The 10,366-nt window shown below is 55.5% G+C and overlaps 1 protein-coding gene across 11 annotated transcripts in view; it reads left to right on the top strand.

Annotated features, from left to right (window-relative positions):
• Nucleotides 1-637: 637 nt before the first annotated feature.
• PAX6 (paired box 6) overlaps nt 638-10,366 on the top strand; it is a 25,804-nt gene continuing 16,075 nt past the window's right edge. For 6 of the 11 annotated variants that reach the window (XM_085063012.1, XM_085063011.1, XM_085063010.1 and 3 more), the window contains exons 1-2: nt 7,108-7,322; nt 7,427-7,569. The gene's annotated coding sequence lies outside the window, so the exon portion shown is untranslated. Of the gene's footprint in view, nt 828-4,468; nt 4,975-7,103; nt 7,323-7,426; nt 7,570-10,366 lie in introns of those variants that run through there. The other 5 variants (XM_085063008.1, XM_085063007.1, XM_085063002.1 and 2 more) reach the window with 4 other exon arrangements.

Below are 10,366 nucleotides of genomic sequence, written 5' to 3'. Positions count from 1 at the left end.
ACAAGTGTGTGCAAATAACGGCCTCTCCCTCCCGCTCTAATGGGAGAGGGTGCGCTCGGGGAGCCCGGCCAGAGCCCGCCGGGCCCGGATCGCCCGCAGAGGTGCCACGGAGTCCGCAGGCTGCCGGAGCTCTCCGAGCTTTGCCCTTAGGTCTCGCACGGGCCAGCACCCCGCTCCCGCAGGAGAGCTCAGGGCTTGGGGGCACAGCGGTTCCGAGGAGCCACAAGGCTGGGCCAGGTTTTGGGGGCCTCTTTTTCCCATGCAGGAGTGTCCTTCCTTCGGAGCGCGTTTCAGAGGGGAAGAAGCCAAACCTCAGCCTAGACCTCGGTCTGGGAGGCCGGGGACAGGCCCGGCTGCCGGCGGTGCTGGGCTGGGGCGAGCCGTCGGGCCGCAGCCCCGGTTCGCCGGCAGGCAGCGGGAGCACAGTGGAGGAAGAACCCGCCGCTGCCCGAGCGTGCCCCGGTGAGAGGGAGTCCCGCTCCTCGGCCGAGCCCCGGGCGGGGCGGGGCCGTGCCGTGCCGTGCCGTGCCGTGCCGCCGACGGGGCGGGCGGTGTCCGGGCTCGCGCCGTTCGCGCTCGTGTCGCCTAAAATGTCTCATTAGCTAACTACTGTCCGCCGTGACGTCACCGGGGCGGCCCAGCCAATGGGGGAGGCGCTGGCGTGGATATTAAGGGAAAGTTAGTGCAAAGGCAGCACCCCTCTTTTGCTGTCATTGACATTTAAACTGTGTGGCAGGTTCTTGCGTGGAAATTGGCGACCGGAGCCGCCAGGTACCTCCTCCCGGCCGCGGGACCGCCGCGCCCGGACCCTCCGCTCCCGCTGACAGGTAACGTCTCCGCACGGCCCCCGCGCCCCCGGCCGCTCGCCCCGGCCACGGGCCGCTCCCGGCCGCCGGCCCGACGGGAGGGGCAGGGCACCCTGACCCCCGGCACCCCCACCCCGCGGGGGCAAGACGAGGGGAGCGGGCCGGAGCCCCGCACAACAGGTGGGGTGGGAGGAGGGGTGGGAGGGAGCGGCTCCGGCCGCTGCCCGCCCGTCGGAGGGGGCGCCCCGGGGCGGAGGGGGCGGCCGGCCGCGGAGCCGTTTCCCAAACTTCCCCCCGCGCGGGCGGTGCGGCCCCCTCCCCTTGCCCCCGCCCCGTGACCCGGGCCCCTCTCTCTCGCCGTGACCCGTCTCAGGTGGCGGGGGCAGCCGCGGGTTACCGCGCCCCTCGGAAGACCCCGCTCGGTGTCCCTCGGGCCCTGGAGCTCGGGCTGCGGTCCCCGGGCCGACTGGACGGGACGGGAGCGGCGCACGGAGGGTCCGGTCCGCCCGGCCCCGCGAAGGGCCGCGCAAAGGCGGGCTGGCCAAGGGGCTGCGGGGGCGCGCCCGGGCGAGCTGCCGTCGGGGGCAGCTTCTCAGCCGCCCTTCGCCGCCAAACGCCGGCGGCTCGCCGCTCGCCGAGGAGGCTCGGCTGCCCTGGTAGGGTTGGAAAGGTCTAGTCGCAGAGAGGCCACCAACTCTCGGCCCCCAAACTCAGGCTTGCCTTCCCAGCCCTGCTAAACCAGGGCATCAGTGGGAAAGAGAGATATCGTAGAAAGGCCGTTCTTCCCCCGAAATAACGCTAAACAAAATAATAGCGTAAAATCTAAAACACCGCTTACCTGTCATCGAGCACCTCCAAATACTCCTCACGGTGCGTTAGCGGGAACGCTCCCTGTGCTGCTTCACTATAATATACCGGTAAATGGACATTCTCCTTCAGTAATAAATCAAACACCATCTATCTCAGATCCTCCTCCCTAATTAGAGATGTTTATTGGAGATGGTGTTTATCCAGCTGTCATGCCGAGAAAAAGCTGTGACATAATTACCTCTGACCAGATAGTCTTTTATATGCATATCTCGCTGACATATAAAGGAATCGGATTGCATTAAAAAAATGACAAGATCAAATGTTGATTTAAGCCGATATAATAATATTTCTGGTCATTTAAATGACCATTTAAATTATTTAAAATCCAACTTTTAGGCTCTCCAAATTACGAATCTTGCTATTTAAACTCTTTTTCTTTTTTAGCAATTAAATGAGAGGTTCTACCAAAAGGACGGTCAGAGGGAAATATGCCCTGCAAAACTGCCGCGATAAATCAAATAGCCAGCTAAAAGAAAAAGAGCCCTCGACCCTTCAGCTTAATAACACAATTGACGTGAATACGAGGAGTTTCTCTATCGGTTCCTCGTGGTTTGCCAAGTTGAGGTTTTGCTGCTAATTCGGGAGGCCAGGAGAATCCTAGGTGGGGGAGAGGCGAGAGCGGGACACCCCCTTAACACGGTATTTTTAACCCCCGCACCTCGGCGGGGCCAGCGAGGTGCTGCTTCTTTTGATATCGTGGCTTTGGCAGCGCCTGCGGAACCATCTGCGTGGGGCTGCGAACGAGCCCTGATAAGCTCCGAATTACTGTGTAATTGAAAATATATTTTTGGGAAAGGCTGGTTTTACAAATATCAAGGGTGTAGGCTTTTGATCCTTTCTGCTGCCTGTGTTCTCCAGTTGCTAATAAAACTCGCATTGAGCTCCTTAGTGGCTTGATTAACAGGCAGATTAACTGTTACTGGGGTTTTGAACAGCTTGTCCCAATCAATAGCATTTAAAAAGCCCGTCAGGATGCGCTAAGCTTTCACCCCCCCGTTCTTTTCTGAAGGCTTTTCGAGAGGGTCTGGTTGCATGACACTTTTCCCATATTTATAATCAAAGGCTTTCTCGTGCAGAAAGATGCATGTTCGTCTTCCAGTTTCAGGGCGACTTCGGCGAGGTCCAGAAAGCCTTCTTTTAGCCTGCCACACGAAGCTGTGCCTTATGCAAAAGGCCAACATAAAAGAGGTTAAATCGATTCCAAACTTTTTGCAGATTGTTTATAAACTAGAAAAGCTCCACTTAACTCAGTGTCCTGTGCATTATAGGTTTCAAACACTGTCTCTACATATACAAATAGGCATTAAGTGTCCTGAAGGCAAAAGCATTGTAGTCTAAGACGTCAGGATTTGTGTATCTCTTCAGTTTTAGACCGAACTGGACAAGAGGACTTTAAGCATTTTTCTGGGTATTAAAAAAGGTAGTTTGCAGCCCAGATATTAATACAACAAGACGATACTGGAGTTTCTACCTCAGCACTTTCTGCTTTCAACACCTAACAAAATACGAAAGGGAAGCAAACGTTGCTGTTTAATACAAATCAATATCCAGGCACGAGATCATATAAAAAATAGTGAAAATTACTTTAATCAGGAAAAACAAACAAAAAAAGCGCGCCTCGCCAAGTATAATAGTTACTTACCTTTGGGGTTTTTTTAACCATTTTTATATTACGCCCATTTTTTTCTTTTGGTTTAGAATAGTTAAGCGAAAAAGAAGTGTGGGGAGAAAGAAAAAAGAAAAAAAAAAACAGATGTAGAAAAGTTCTAGTTACTTTACTCCTGTGCGGATTTTAAAGTAGAAATCTTCAAAGGGTGCCTAAGTCCGTGCCGAGAGGCAGGGGTCCCACGGCCGCGGGGTCCCACGGCGCAGCCCTCGCCCGGGAAAGGGGAAAAGGGGAAAGGGGGGGCGGTCTGCGCCTGCAGGAGGGCAGGGCTTTGGGGAGAGTGGAACGCCGAGCACCTCACAGCACTGCTGCTCCTCTCCCCCAATTACAGAGGCGAGCGGAGTAATTTTAAATGCGGGAAATTCACTTTCAAAAAAAAAAAAAAAAGAAAAAGAAAAAAAAGAAAGAAAGAAAGAGAAGGAAGAAAGAAAAGGGAAAAAAAAAAAAAAAGGAAAAGGAAAACCAGGCCGGCCGGGCAGGGAGGGAGAGCGGCGAGAGGCAATCTGCTAGATGGAAAAAGGAAAAAGAAAAAGCAAAGCGTTTCCTTGGGAGGTATCCAGGCACGGCAGTCCCGGCAGGTCCTGCCGCCCCCGGCGGGGCACGGCACGGCACGGCACGGCACGGCACGGCTGCCGGGAGCGGCGGGGCCGAGGGCGGGCGGGCCGGGCGGGCAGGCGCTCCCGCGGGGGCGGACACGGGCGGCAGCGGGGCCGGAGCGGGGCCGGAGCGGGGCCGGAGCGGAGCCTCTCCCGCACGGCCGCTCCCGCACGGCCCCGCCGCTGCGGGCGGAGGTAAAATGGCGGCGCGGAGCCGGGCCGGACCCCGCGGGGCTCCGCGGCGGGACAGCCCCGGCCCGGCGGGACGCGACGGGGCGGCCCCGCGGTCCTGCTCCCACGCGCGGCCCGGCCGTCCCGCCCCGCCGCTCTTTCTTGCTCCCAACTTTGGCTCGGGGCTCCCGCTCCGCTCCGCTCCGCTCCGCCGCCCCCCGCACCCCGCCGTGACGTCACCGCCTCACCCCTGCCCTCCCCTCCCCGCCAAGGGAGGGATTTTTTTTTTTTTTTGCTTTTTTTTGGCTGGGTGGGGGCGTTGAAAGTTTTTTTGGGGGGAGGGAACACAAAGCCCGCTGCGCCCGAGGGGAAAATAGCAACAAGATTACGGCTGCTTTATTCTGGCGAGGAGGCGTAAGAAGGTGCTAATCCAAGGGATGGCTAATTGAGAGCTTGTAAAAATGATATTTGCCTGCAATTTCGGACAAAGTGTTTTTTCTCTTTTCCCCCTTTAACGCCCTGTGGACGAGAGTTTTTTTAAAAATCGCTCATTTGCTAGAGAGGGAGTGCAACAGGGGGAAAAAAAACTCTACAACAACAAAAAGAGCAAGATAAAAAAAAAAAATCAAAAGCCACGGACACGACTGACTTCACTCCAGAAAAAGGACTAGATCCCAGTTTTCAAAATCCCTTTGGAGCCTCCGAGACTGGTGCGAGTTTACAAATCGCAGCCTCTCTCTCTCGCCCGCAGGATGCGTGCGGCGGGACGCTCGGCCTCGGCCAGCGGCAACTAGGAGGGCACCGGCTGCTCCTCGGGACGGCTCGCCGGACTCACCACCCTGCAGGGCACACACACGGGACACAGGTTCGTACTTCATTTTGGACTTTGTTTCTCTTCTCTTTTGTCGCTCTGAAATTTTTCCTCGGCGCCCTTGGAATGATGTTTGGCCACGGGCAGGTTAACTTAGTGGAAGGCGTTACTTTGGAAAGTTTTGGGGAAGAGGAGCTGAGCTGAGCGCGCAGAGCAGGGGGCTGCCGGGTGAGGGAGGTCCTTGCCCGGGTCCCTGGTGTTGGCAGAGCCCCCCTTGGGATGCCCCGCTGCCCCACGGCCGGGCTGCCCTTACCTTCAGGGGAGATCCCATCACACCCAAGTGTTCCCGAGCGTCCATCGCGATATTCGGCTCCATTTCTACAAAAACGCACGACTCGGGACAGAACCCGAAACAAAACAAGCCCCGCAGGCTGACTGAGGCCTGCCCAAGGCGGCAGAGCCCCTCGCTGCTGCAGGTGGGGCCGGCAGGGTCCCGGGGCAGGAGCGCGGCCGCTCTCCCTTCCCCGCATCCTCCGAGGAAAGGCTCTGCTCGGCCCGTTCCTGGGCTGGAGAAAGGGTCGGGGGCAGGGTGCCCACCTCAGCCCCTGCCTCCCGGGCCTCCTCACCGGCCTCTGAGAGGGGTGGTCACCGCGGCACCCCGGCGTCGGGGGAAGGGCAGGGAAGGGAGCTGCGGAAGGACAGGCAGCAGTCTCTTAAGAGCCCATTTTGTGCTATTAGGGAGCTGTGGCAGCTTCTCGGCGGGACCGGGGATGACAGTGCATGACGGCCGGGCAGCCCATTATCCCGCTCCCATTGAGGCGCCCTTTCACTCACATGCAAACTCCTTGGCAGAGTCGTTTGTCTCCTCATTGTACTTTATTTAAGAATGCAATGGTTGTCAGGGCTCTTATTCAATTTCAAGATACTTTATTGATGAGCTTTGACTTTTAGCACTTTTCACATGTCAAGAGAAGTCAAGTGTATGCGGCTACGACTTCATTTTATGCTTTGCGCGTTCATACTCTCCACTTTCTGCGGTGGCTCTTGGAATTTCTTTTTCCTGTCCCTTCTCCTTCTTCCCTTTCTTCCCCCAAGGCTTTTTTTTTTTTTTTAATTGTTTTTCCCGATGCAGACCCCCCTTCCCCCTCCCCCTGGACCACTCGCCATAACCGATTGGGACACCCTGAGCTCGGACTGGTGCTCCCAGTGTAACCTTAAATGCATGCGCTGAGGGGTTGCTTTAGAGTTTACTGAGGTGTGTCTTAATAGTCCGGCATTCAACAAATGTACTTGTGGTGTGTGGTCAGAGCAGCAAAGTCATTTACTTACTTTCCCCCTTGAGTTTCTGGCAGCCAGTGAAGGGGGTCCCTTGCAAAAGGAGAGGGAAGGCGGGGGGAGCCTCTTCGGACGGGCACAAAGCGGCAGCACTGCCCAGCGCCCCGCTCTGCCCTTCTCTAACTCCTCGTGGGTTCTTTAAAAAAAAAAAAAAAAAAAAAAAATCAGCCCGGCAGCCCTTAGTCAACAAATGGCACGTGGGAGAAGTTGGTGAGTGTTTGGTAAAGGACTCTTCAGGGCCTTTCACAAGAGCCCTCAATACACAAAGTAAATGGTGTATTTGCTCTGCTCTTTCCCGGCCGGGCAGAGCCTCTCTCTCCCAGCGCCGGCAGCGGGGAAGGGGGGCTGCGGCCTCGGGGAGCTCCGGGCGATTCACCGCTGACAAAGCGCCTGTCTCCCAAATATTTATGTCTTTACCATTTGAATGTTATTTTCCCCTTATCTCCATTGTCGGACCGGAGCGAACTGTTTAAATGCAAATTGATCTCCCCCGCCTTCCTCCTCCGCCATCACCACCGCGGCCCCCTCCCCCTCCTCCGACCTGAGGACGCTGCTGTCCCCGGGCCGGTGGCGGATCGGAGCGGGGCTGGCGGAGCGGAGCGGGGCTGGCGGAGCGGAGCGGGGCTGGCGGCGCGGCCGGGCCGAGCGGGGCCGGCGGAACGGAGCGGAGCGGCGCGGAGCGGGGCCGGCGCGGGCTGCGGGCTGCGGGCTGCGGGCGGCGGCGCCGGGCCCTGCGCATTCATATTCAAACGCCTGGGCCAATTGGGCCGGGGCGGGCGGCGGCGGCCAATGGGCGGCGGGGAGGCGCTGGCGGCGCTTTGCATACGGCGATATTCGGGTGGGAGCGGGCGGCGTTTGCACGTTGCGGAGTGATTAGTGGGTTTGAACCGCCGGCCCCGGCTCCGCCGCATTTCCCGCTCGGGTCCGGGCGCAGGGAGGAAGTGTTTTGCTGGAAGATGATGACAGAGGTCAGGCTTCACTAATGGGCCAGTGAAGAGCAGTGGAGGCGAGGCAGAGACCAAGGCACACACACATTAATACACTTGAACCATCACCAATCAGCATAGGTGTGCTCTGCCTCTCTCTCCCCACTTCACTCACACACTCTTTTATCTCTCGCTCTCCAGTCACTGACAGCCCATTTTATTGTCAATCTCTGTCTCCTTCCCAGGAATTCAAGATCACACAACCAGCAGCTTCAGTGGAGAAAAACTATTTTGCTGGCAACTCTTTTTAAAGCACCATCATTTCAAATCAGTGCGCTCTTAAACTATTGACAGGAGCTTTGACAACAAGACAGGATGCCTCATAAAGGTGAGTCTGTTCATTTATTCTCCCAACTTCTCCCTCCTCGCATTTTTATATTTAGGCAGGGCTCTCTCTCTCACCCCTCCTCTCTTCCTCTCTCTCTCTCTCTCTCTCTCATATTCCCATTTGCATTCCGGAGAGCTTCCCAGGGAACTTTCCAGCCCAGGAGCTCACAAACTTTCTGCCTTTCACATAAGCCCGTGTCCTCTGGAAAAGCTAAAGCATCTGACTCGGAAACCAATGCCAACACCAGCAGCAGTAATTCCCACGCAGCGTTTGCTGGTCAGGGAAAGCACAAGTGCGGTGTCTGGTGCCGATGCTGCCGGTACCCGGCTCGGAGGGGCGGCGGGACCCGAGCTGGGCTCCGGCCCCACGCCACGCCGCGTGGGAGGGAGATGGAGGGAAGCGGCGCCTGGTTGCCCCCGGGGCGGCCCCGTCCCCGACTTCTGCTTTGTGTTCTGCGCTCTAGGTTAGGGAAGTCTCACCCCTGATGGTGGAGGAAAAGAGAGACCGAGCGGCCGGGAGAGTTGCGTGGGGGAAAAAAAAATAAATAAAAAACCACCATATCCTAGGCCGAGTCAGCTCCCAGGCGCGGTACAGGCGGGGAGCTGAGCGGAGCTGAAGGGCTGTCAGCTTTAATTAGCCACCCGGGGATCTTCCCAACTTGTCCCTAGTGCCGGCAACTTTCCCAGCTCCGGCGCGGGAGAAGCGCCGGGGGCGCGGAGCAGCCCGCACCGAGCGCGGCGGGGCCCGCTGGGCACCCCGCACCGCCCCGGCCCTGCTCGGCACCGGGGCTCGCCGTGCTACCGCTTTGGGGAATTTTTTTACTCCTTTTTAAAATTTATATGCTTGCTTTTCTTTTTTTAAATTTAATTTAAAACCCACTAACATCTCTTATTTCTACAAGAGCCTCTTTGATCCACCTCTGCAATCCCCCATTACAGCAAAGCTTTTTAAATTTTTTTTTAATTTTTAAGAAGTTGCAAACTCTTCGCTATGCAAGAAAAAAATATTTGCTCCAGCGAGGGGCAACAGTAAACTTGATTCCTTTTACCCTCGCAAGTGCAATTGCAAAAAAAATTCTGGGTTTGAATTTAACCTTGTAACGCTTTGCACGGAGGGGCTACATGGGCGTGCAGAGCAGGAATAATTTCTGGAAAGTTTAAAAACAAACTTTCTCGAATGATTCAATGTACCTGGCAGAGGTTGTTTTGGAAAACGCCAACAACGTACCAGAGAAGAAAAGTGATTGCATCTTCTCCATCTTAGGGGTATAAAATAATAAAAGTGGCCCTTGACAATAAATGTTTATAGCTGCTGACCTTCACCAACTCATCGCAAGCCGATTCGTTTTTATTTTTTCTCATTTGGCCCGGGAACGCGAAACTTTGCCCTTAACGTCTAATTACTGTTTCACCGGGAGAGGGGGAAAAATTGCTGTCTGCCTTGAGATTTTATGAAGATTTCGAGATTAAAAACCGAGTTGCAGATTAGGCCCGGCCTATTAGGACGCGGCAAATTGCATCCCAGCTCCCGGAGGGAGCCGGCGGCCTCCCGCGGGCCCGGCGGTGTCGGGGGGCGAGTGCGGGGGAGCAGCGAGTGCGGGGCACGGCGGGAGAAGGCCATTTCGGGCTCGTGTTGCGGGCCGGCGGGCCTGGCCGGGGCTGCCGGGCCGCTGGCTGGAGGCGGTGGCGAGTTGCTGAGCAGACACGCAGCTCCTTGCCCCACGCCTCCCCTTACCTTGCTGAAGACCTTGGCTACCCTCGCCTTCTATTGTAAATCGCTTTCGGCTGTGTTTGGGTTTGTTTTGTTTCGTGGCTTTTTTTTTTTTTTCTTTTTCTTTTTTTTTCCCTCCTCCCTTCCTTTTAAACCCACTCAGTGTCATTTCTGAGGTCCGTGCGGGCAGAGCTGAGAGCTGGAAGTTTGCTGGTGCCTTTTTGGAGGGCTTCTTTCACCCCGTAGGCCCCGTGGTTATGATTTGTGCATGAAATATGGGAGGAAATTGTGTCTGGAGTAGTGGGTTTCCCGTTCGGTGTGTGTCTATGCAGACGTGTTCGGTGTATTAAAGGGATGACTTCACGTTCAGTTCAGCTGAAGGAGATATCACCACGTCTCCATTGAAGTACAGTGTAGCTTGCTCTGCTGCTAATCAGGTAGCTCTCCAAAGAGCAGTAAATATTTACCAGTTAAAGTCTTCACGCTGCGAGAAAGTACTTGTTTGATGTTTATTTTTATGGATTTAAGATTACTAAAAGCTACTTAATAAATTATACCATGGCTAGTCCTGAATGGGGAAACGTGCCTCTTTGATTTCTCCATCATATGCAGGAAGAGTAAAATTAATATTCATTATAGGCGCAAAAGAAAGAGAATGAGTATTTTTAGGCGAAAAAAAAGGGAGAGAAAATGAAGGCTGCGACTATTTCATTATTTTACCTCCTTTTTTTTTTAGCAACCCCCTTGAATGGGCTCTTTATTGTAATTGTCCCTCCCCAATTGAGCACCCTACTGAGCTGTTGTATCTTTTTACAACCCCTAACAACTCGCACCAGTAACACAATTACCGCCAGATATTTATAACGAGAAATTACTTTTCCATTTTCACCCGCGACGATTTCAAATAAATACATGGGGACGCATAAATAAATAAATAAGTGGGCCGGGGGGTGGCGGGGGGGCAGAGGGAAGGAGTGAGGGAGGGAGGGAATGAAGGTGGCGAGAGGAGGAGAGAGGGAGTAGTGGAAGGAAGGAAGGAGGGAGGGAGCGAGCGGGGGGGGTGGGGGGGAAGGCGCTGGGGACTGTC

This window comes from Lichenostomus cassidix, chromosome 5, assembly GCF_008360975.1.
Source record: "Lichenostomus cassidix isolate B80296 chromosome 5, HeHo_3.0, whole genome shotgun sequence".
NCBI classification, from domain to species: Eukaryota; Metazoa; Chordata; class Aves; order Passeriformes; family Meliphagidae; genus Lichenostomus; species Lichenostomus cassidix.
Note: the sequence above shows the minus strand (reverse complement) of the source record. Positions and strands in the feature narration are given on the sequence as shown.